Genomic DNA, 10,254 nt, shown 5'->3' with positions numbered 1-10,254 from the left:
GTCCTTCAGTTATTACTCCTCGCGATCTGAAAGAACTCCTTCTTGACATTCGGAGCAAATTACCCCCTAAACTACCTAATAATCTCGACATTGACTTGTGGATATTTTATAAATATCTTGACAGAACGACAGTTGTTGATTACAATCTTTTACTAATCATTGTAAACATTCCACTCTTGGACGGGTATTCTACATTCGATGTTTTTCAAACTTTTAATTTGCCAGCCCCCATAGTTACCACTTCCTCCCTAGCCGCTTCTGACAAACCTCTCTCACCCAACTCTAATTATTAAAATTTGGTTGCGAGATATACTCTTGAAAATGAAATATTAGCTATAAATTCCGAACGTACTTAGCTCGTTTTATTAACTCCTCATGAATTAAATAAGTGTACTAATGTTGTTAAAGATTTTTGCACAATAAAAAGTCCACTTTATCCTGTACATTTGAGTAAAGCATGTATTGTGTTTTATGGAAAAAGAAAATGCAATTAAATCATTTTATACAAACGTGGTCCATGAGTACTTTGCCACTGGCGCTGTACATTAGAGATGGTCAGTGGGATGTTTCTAAGTCGAGGAGCTGAAATTCTCTCAGGTTTGTTCAACTGAACATGGTTCAGTGACCTCAGTCTGCTCTGCAAAGCCTCCTGTTGGCATACTAAGCTTACATATTTTCTGCAGGGCTGTCAATGGTCAAATAACTTTGCTCCCATATTTCCGAAAAGAAACCCCATGATACATTAGAGATGGTCAGTGGGATGTTTCTAAGTCGAGGAGCTGAAATTCTCTCAGGTTTGTTCAACTGAACGTAGTTCAGTGACCTCAGTCTGCTCTGCAAAGCCTCCTGTTGGCGTACTACGCTTACGTATTTTCTGCAGGGCTGTCAATGGTGAAATAACTTTGCTCCCATATTTCCGAAAATAAACCCCATGATAAGTGGCTACATATCATGGAGGAAGACATCTCATCTCGTACACAGGATCCCCATCAGGATTTCTATTACAATCACTAGGAAAACTTATAAAGATAGGGGGATAACGTGAGCCATGAATCGCATAACGACAGATAAAAATCCATAGATTTATATCTTACAAATTCCACCTTATGTTAAAAAAGACTTACAAAAGCAAGCAACACTTTTTTAAACCTTCATTTAGAAGAGAAAAGGGAATTCTTGTGAAATATTACTAGGACATAAATGTAATTAAACACAAATTGTTTGACAACAGAAAATGGACTAAATGCCATTCGTCATATCAGGGTCAGCGTAAGGTTTTACAAAACAGTCTTTAATTCCTCCGCTGTTGAACTTCGTTATCCGGCCATTGCAAATAATTCCCAATCATATCAAGAGATCATTTATACAGACGTGGCAGTATACCTAGAATTATATGGAAGAATAAATACCTACTTTTCTCGGTCAGGCAACCCTGACATGAGAATAACATATTGGTACTCACTTTGTTTATGCCCCTCACAACTCCTTGGAGGTCATGACCTTTATGAAGGGTTCTGTGGGAAGAAACTCTAGAGAGGATGAAACTTAACATTCAATTAGTTTTCTTTATAAATCAGTTATAAGAATGTTGGTCAAAGTGTACGAGACGTTCTTGCTGTCTGTGTATGTGCAGTTTCTATCGATTCGTCTTTTTCGGAAACTGCTGTTCCATTAATCAATCTCACAAATAAATATGCGAAATTTAAATGGATACAAGAAAGGCAACAGACGCTTGAGCACTTGAAAGGCAACCTTACGCGCGTGTCCAGACATAGATTAACTTCTTTACCCAGGCGCCTGAGATAGAGCGGTCAAGAATAAATACCTGCCTTTCTCGGTCCGGCAATTCTTTGGTATCTTTCATTTTAAGTTCATTGGGATATATTAGAATCGACATACGAACAGAAGAACTGTCAAACGTCACTTATGAAAAAAACGGTGAAGATAACGAACAGCGATCAATCTCAAGAAATCTCTGAACAATACAAGTCTGTGAAGAGGGCATAAAACAGGACCCCTGGAAATTTTAGAGATGGGGGTAGACCTAGGAGGGGAAAGCTCCCCTGTCGACTGCTAACACCCGGCGTGATCCTTGGTAGCGATCTTTGTCAAAGGACTGACAGTCTTACAACTAACTATCGACATAAGTTCTGATTCTTCGCCCTGACAAAAATGGACGCCATTACGTAACAACGAATTAATCATCTGAAGCCAGAAAAGTGCCTTATATGTTGGACTAAGCCTGGATGTTTGAAATATGCACCCCACCCTCCCGTTTTCAGATGGTTTATAGACTAAGGCTTTTAGAGTTTGAAAAAGAGCACTTCTATTAAATTTATTGCGAGCTCATTCCATTGTATCTTTGCTCTGGTAAATATCTGTAATCAGGGGTTTCGTCTTGTGACCATATCAATCTGTAAATTTTGTATATGGTAATAGTTTAGCTCAGATATATCCTAGTCTTATTTCATAGTTGCTATGAATGTGACAAGAGGGATTCGTGATCCCCCACTTGTCATTGCCGCCACAGTGTATTAAAATGAAATCTAGTAAATTTTAATTATTCTTTATGTAAAATAAAAATTGATTTTACCAATGAACATAAAATCCTACTTTGTTAATTGTTTTTTGCTAAATGTTTAATTTCCCCAGTAAATAAGGAGTTTATTCCGATTTTATATTCGTCGAAAGCTCTCTATCTTCCCGAATGTTTAATGCATTATTTGTTCTTTTAAATTATAGGAAAAGAAAATCACTATACGACCAATCACGACTTTAACTTGTGACATATTCTGAGGAAGTGTAATACGGGTTAATTGGTGACCGTGAGACCAGGATATTTAACTTTAAGGATTAAGACACTTTTTTACCGTACTGATCTGTTTTGTTAATCCAAATACTTATCAGCTGATTTCTTTTAATTAATTGTAAAAAAAAAAAAAAAAACACGAAAAGGTTTAGAATGATTCACAAAAAAATTGTTGCAGTTTCTTTTTTTTAAAATTGATTTAATTCGACGGCGAGTTAAAAAAAACTAAAAATAGCAATTAAATAACAAGAAATTGTAAAAGATATACCACTTCGGGGTAGGCATTGGATAAGCAAGTGTAAAAATAACGCTTTGGTGTTAATCCCCTCTTGACAGTTATAATGAACAAATAAGACTAGTTCTAAGACATAGTAGGGGGATGTCAGTGACTACATAGGCTTGTATATTGAATATCGTCTTAATGATCCAAATACAAGACCGTTCAAGGTAGCTCAGTCCGTTGAGCGCTCGCTCTGTGATCGGGAGGTCGTGAGTTCGAATCTCGGCCGCGAATGACCTAAGTCGATAAAAAATGGGTAGCAACTGTTCATTTGCCATGCGCTCGGCACTTTGAAGTGAAAGTTGCGGGTCCTTCGGATGAGACCTTAAAAAACGACCCCAATGTCAGGCAGGCGTTGGCACGATAAAGATCCCTCACTGCTCAATGGCCCTGAGTGCCGAGTAAAGGTCAAAATTTAAAGCCCTTCACCGGTATATGGTGACGTCTCTATATGAGTGAAAAATTCTCGAATGGGAAGTAAAACAACATACAATCAATCAATCAATCCAAATGCAAGTATCTTACCTTCCCTTCCTAGATTTTATTATCTGGGATAATATGTACGCTTTTGAATCATAATATTTATTATCAATCGTGAAAATGAAAAAAAATGATTATAGCATTCTTAGTTGTAATTTTGCCCGTTTTTTGAAACATAACCAGTTTGGAGACCAGGGTTAAAAGGGTCATGACAGGTGCTATTATAGAGAAGAGTTCGAAGACCTTGTTAGCTTCCACGGCCTTGACGTCAAAACCGTGACGTCGTGGACCACATAAAGTGTTATTACGCAGTCGCCTGAATGGCAGAGAGTATGACATGGCGATAAGGTGACATCAAGGCTGCCATAGATTTGGCAACCCTCCTCAGTGGCGAAGGCATTTTCATTCGCAGGGTCTGGGCAACACCTATCGGATTCTGGAGATGAGGAATTTTATCTTGTCTCCATAGATTCCTCCCTTGTAGATGAGAATAATAATGACATGTATAACAAAAACTATAGTGATATATGACAGGCCAATAAATATGTAAAATGTGTAAAATACTGTAATCAGTTGCATGTGTTTTCTCTGTAGTTATTTGTTATACTTTTAAAGCAATATGGGCTGCATTTTTGAGCTTTTAATTTTGCTATTAAAATATGCCTTTATGAAAGTAGGCCTTCGTGATTTTGTATGTAATTTATAAATTTATATCAATTAAACTGAAATAAAGAATTAAGAGGGCTGAGTGTTGTGGCCATTTTCAGACTATATTGATCACCTTTAGAAGAAGAGCTCCATATAAAAATATACAAAAATGATCAACTTTTAAAACTTAAAATGTATGAAATTTTTGGTTGCCAAATGATAGTTGAAAGCTTAAGATATCATATTTAAATAATTAAGTTATATCTGATGGTTAATTTGTTGACCCCCCCCAGCCTCCTTAAATTTTTTCAGAAGAAAGATTTCTAACCAATGGGATGAATAGTATTATATAAGAAGTCAATATTCTACAGGATAATAATGTAATTTTCTGTCAGTCAAAGTTCATTAATAGTTGTTCAATTACACATATGAACAACAGAAGTTTATAAACACTTTTTGTCATTTAAATAGTAAATTGCAATATTGCAACAAAAATTTCAGACATCAACTTGCAGCTCATATTGCTTTCCGCTTTTTTCGGGGGGGGGGGGGGGGCTTTAAGAGGTTTGAATATGATGGTCCTTAGTGGACTTTTGCGAGAAGCGCTGACTTTTACAATCGACGGCTTACTTTGACATTTAAACCTGTGTTATATACGGAGGTATGGAATTGGTAATAGATAAGCAAAGATTAATAGTGGATATAGGTATGGTTTTAGGGGCACTTACATAATTTACCCGTATACAGTCAGCACAAGAGATGATGGGAGGCAGAATAACATAACTTAGAGTGTAATTCTTGAGAGGTAGTATCTCCTGTCAATCTCATTTGCTGAAGAAATTAAATGAGGAAGGAAACAACATTCGAAAGGAAAAGTTGACAGGAATTGGTCAAGATGGAAAAAGAAGGGGGTTGAGGATAGGGTGGTTGCCGTTCCCTTCCTAGACAACGTAACATGTGCTTTGAAACTGCCCATTATAACCTTTTAATTAATTATTCTGCTAAAGATTTATATCGCAAAAGAGGTTCCGTATATTGTCCTAGTGTAAAAGTAAGCCGTCGACTGTAAAAGTCGGCGCTTCTCGCTAAAGTCCAGCAGTCACTGGGTTAAATGTAAGCTTCCTATCAAGATCCTTGGCCCTTGTGGCTGGTAAAACAGCCAATATCAATTTGTTAATCACTCTCGGTATTCTCATGATTATTAAATTTTATTATAAATTTTTAAAATAAAAACACCCAATACCACTTCATATCTATTTATCCACTAATGTAAATAGAAGGTATTTTTACCCTTGGTTGCTGTAATTTCTTAAAGTCGTTTGCTTCATATTACCATTGTCGGGGATAAAAGAAGAAATGAGAAACAAATTTAAAGGTATTATAATTGTTTTTGTTTTGCTTTCATCAAGATTAATAATATCAGAGATTTTGGAGACGTTGACAAAACAGAAAATTTCCTTGGGACAAAACTTACGCTACACACTGAATTACTTTCATTACTATTTAAATTATTTCAAGACCCGATCTTAATATTGGTGGATATAATTCTTTCTGCATAGAATGAAAGGAGGATATTGTTCAATTATTTATTTTTACCTCATTCTATAAATATGACAAATGTGTCATTTTCTATTTGTAATACTTGCAAATAAAGAGAAGGTTTAAACAGGTTAATAAAATTAAACTTTATATTCACACTTCATTGGGATTCACGGCTATGATAAGAAAAGGAGACCCATTTAGTCTCTACTGCTGTTTCCTCCAAGCAGGAAAATTTCTTTAGTGTTACATATATTCCGTTATTATATTGACGGATAAGAGGGACAATAGGAACAAGATACAGGTGAAGCTCGTCAAATTACCGTATCTTGGATTTGCATTGTCCCTTCTCTAATGATGTGATAGAAAATTTAACTATCACAGGATTAGAAATGAACAAAAGTTCAAAAAAAGGTACGCTGACCCCGATTAAACGCCAATTAAAAATAATCAAGAAAAACATCTCACATATCGAACCCCTGGTATTCGTAATAAGTACAGCGTGTACATTTCATTAAAATTATATCATAAGCTTCCTAATGATAATAATACTATAGAAAAATTGTAACAAAATGCAAATCACAATTTCCAGCTAAAGAAGCTAAAAAAATATACGATCGTTATTCTACACACCTGCTGACAATAAAATCGTTAACTTAAATAAGTTAAGGGCTAACGTCACATCTATCCAGGAACCTCTTACATGTTAGTGTTTTCAGTATTCTCAATTTAAGTATTTACCATCAATCCCCCCTCCCCTTCAATCTACCAACTGTCCCTGTCGTCTCAAATTCTGTTTCTAAATGAACCATTCTTAACAGCGACAAGGCTTAATACTCAACACAAACAAGAGAATAATAGACTAATTAACTGAAAATCCTACAATCAATGGAAAAGATTGACCCACGTCACACGAATGGCCACAGGGTACTGTTTAACACGGACATTGGTCGCTAATAAAAATAACTCTCCCATAAACTGTACTATTTATGGTTCACTGTGACATCTGTTACTCTATATTTTTATTATTTGAATTTTTTTCTCTTCGAAAACAGTACTGTTTATGTGAAAATACCTTTTTATGATTGAAAGTGGTAGACATAGACAAAAACGATTATAAAGACAGCCGAACAGTTACTGTTTGTAACCACTTTATCATTGTTACAAGCCCCTCCCTCTGGTCATATATATTTGTGTGTGGAATGTTCACATAACTTTATTAACTGGTCAGGGATGACCGCTGGGCATTGTCAGACAAGGACACTGGAGCAAGGTAAATAAATAAGCCGTAAATCTCGCCTTTAATTGCTGATTGTGAATCAGGTTATCGTCTTTATCCCCCCAGCATTATAAATTTTTATGATACGGTTTTTACTAAAATTTTTTTACATGTAATCATATATAAGCAGAAAAATAATTTCTATAGGTAATGAAATTTAAACATTGCTCTGAGAATAATATATATATATATACATATATATATATATATATATATATATATATATATATATATATATATATATATACAGATGTTTGTGAAACAATTAAGCCCCCCCCCCCTCCCAAATAATTTTTCTAAATCCAAGGTGCATAACTGAATATTTTTATGATAAATCTGTATGTTTAATTTCATTTCAGTATGTGCAACCTCTGAGAACAAAATGAACGGAAACTGTTGATGGACGGACAGACTGACCGACCTACCCAAGGACTGACAGACAGCAGCAAAGCAATATGCCCTCCCTTCTTCGAAGGGGGGCATAATAAAAATACATAACGCGGGTTACATGCTTGATATTTTTTCTGCAACGTTCATTCCCATTTTAACAAACAAAAAAGAGACATACATGTAGTATTGTGTATAAAAATTGTAAAATGAAATATCTAAAATATATTTCATTGATGGAATAGTCGCTGCTCAAAAAATCTATTCCGGTATAAAGATGGCTTTCGTAGCGGAGTTTACAAATTGATAATTAACTGTTGTTTATATGTAAATTTATTAATTTTGAAGGAATTAATAAAATTAAAAAAAAACTTGTTGACGGGATTACAAAATTCCAGATTGAATAAAAAAATGTTTCCTTGAGATTAAAAAAAGTTTATCGTGTAGTTTTTAGCAACTCGGTCGAGAGAAGAAAAAAATTTAAAAGTCCTGATTATTGTGAAAAATCAATTAAATTAACTTTTAACATTGTATGAAATGAGTACACACGAACAAATCTAAACTACATTAACCAGAGGCTTGTTATTTTTGCCTCTGTTTGAATAAATGCATCATAAAAATGTTCGATTACCAAAGACCAAGTGCAAAATAGGCGTCTTTTAATATTGAAAGACTGTCAGGAAAAAAGTTTTTGAAGACCGACTGACTGTGGTGATCAATTTGTCTCCTCCCCCTCCTTTCCCTGGCTTATTTCCTTTTGGCGAATGATCATCAACTGTATTTCATTCATTGCTGAAGATCGCTTTGCAGTGTCCTGTTTTATACTAACTGAATTGTTGCCTTAGGGATCGTATTATTTTCATCACGAATGTAAACGCTCGTTAAATTATATTGTTAAATTGTATAATTTTAATTCGACTAGCCAGAGAAATTAAACTTGGAGGTGGGTGACCTTCAGTAGCAAGTGTAGATGTATACTGAAAAGTTCGGCAAATTCATTTGCTAAATACTGCATCTTTAATTATGTTATGTTTTTTCACAATAACCTTTCATAGAAATCTTAAATAGAATATTGCCCTTAAAGTTTCACAGGTTCAATTACCTACATAATTACTTTATTCCAATTTTCATACATACAGTAATTAACGTGAATTTCAAGGTATGAAATCAACTTTTCACTTTCAGGCTAGGAAATTTAGGGTAGGTAGGCGGGCAATATTTCAAAATATATAATATACTATTAATAAAAAAAGGTCTAGGTCGAGGACATGTAAGACGTGTTGTTGTTGGGGTATTTTTTTCTTTGCACTCCCAAATATGTGAGAAATTTGTGTTGCTACAAGATGCCTATAATAAAGTGGAAAGGTGATTGTACGTTTTTGGATGTGAAATTAGTAGTATAATGTTGGATGAAGGTCTACTTAGAAACATTTAACTTACAACACGTCACCACGAATGAACAGTTGATTTTCAACACCTTTGTTACTAGGTCAAGTGTTCTAGTCCGTGCTAGTATTAAAACTTAAATGATGGGAGGAAATAAAAATCGGAATAAAAATCAAAGTGAGAAAAAAAGACCTAGAATGGATTCAAATAATTCAACATGCTCTAATCAAGACCTTAGAGAAAAAAATGAAAGTTTGAGTGATATGATTGACACTGTATCTAAAGACAAAGAGGGTGTTAAACATGCAGTTAGCATAATTCTCAACAATGAGGCATTCAAATCTCAGATTTCTGACTGTCTGTTTAACAAAATTGCTGAGTTAGAGCAAAAGGTTGCCAGTCTTGAAGATCGAATGGACGAGGCAGAACAGTACTCTAGGAGGACGTCTGAAGTTTTGTGGGATACCTGAAACCCAGAATGAGAGTACAGATAGCATTGTCTTGAATGCCATAAACAATTACATTTTAACACCAAAACTTATATAATATCAGTCACTGAAATATGTAGAACAAATAGAGTGGGAAAAGGCAGGGGTCAGGATTACGGCGAAGCAAAAAAAAAGGGGGGAACCAGGATCCCAGAGATGTAATCGCCAAGTTTACAAGCTATAGAGACAAAAACGTAGTGTTCTCACACAAGTGGTACTTAAAAACATTCAATAAAATCGATTGATTGATTGATTGTATGTTGTTTTACGTCCCATTCGAGAATTTTTCATTCATATAGAGACGTCACTATATACCGGTGAAGGACTTCAAATTTTGACCTTTACTCAGCACTCAGGGCCATTGAGCAGTGAGGGATCTTTATCGTGCCAACGCCTGCCGTGACACGGGGCTTCGGTTTTTAAGGTCTCATCCGAAGGACCCGCAACTTTCACTTCAAAGTGCCGAGCGCATGGCGAAGGAACAGTTGCTACCCATTTTTTATCGACTTAGGGTCAGTCGCGGCCGAGATTCGAACTCACGACCTCCCGATCACGAAGCGAGCGCTCTACCGACTGAGGTACCGTAAACGGTCAATGAAAATCAAAGTAAAGGTTTTAAAATTTTCGTAAACGAAGCACTGACGAGACGTAAAATGGGCTTACTCTACGAAGCACGGAAACTAGTGTAAAAACTGTACCAGAGAGACCTGGTAAAACTTTCAACAAGTAACTTCATCAGGAAAAATTATACCTAAATTAATCTTATCTGGCAAATCTGACAATAAATGTCTGAGTACAAGCATCGTATTATCGGTCCGGAGTCCTCACATAGCTCTTTCCTACCCTTGGCTGCTTTTTGATCACAAAAAGTGTCATCTTGAATATTTACGCCTCTATTTTGTGATGTCATGTTCAGCCAATGACAATATTTGTTTTTATCGCAAAAGGAATCAACAAT

This window comes from Saccostrea echinata, unplaced genomic scaffold (assembly GCF_033153115.1).
Source record: "Saccostrea echinata isolate AGI-Se365-2 ecotype Australia unplaced genomic scaffold, CSIRO_AGI_Sech_v1 ptg000033l, whole genome shotgun sequence".
NCBI lineage: Eukaryota > Metazoa > Mollusca > Bivalvia > Ostreida > Ostreidae > Saccostrea > Saccostrea echinata.
Note: the sequence above shows the minus strand (reverse complement) of the source record.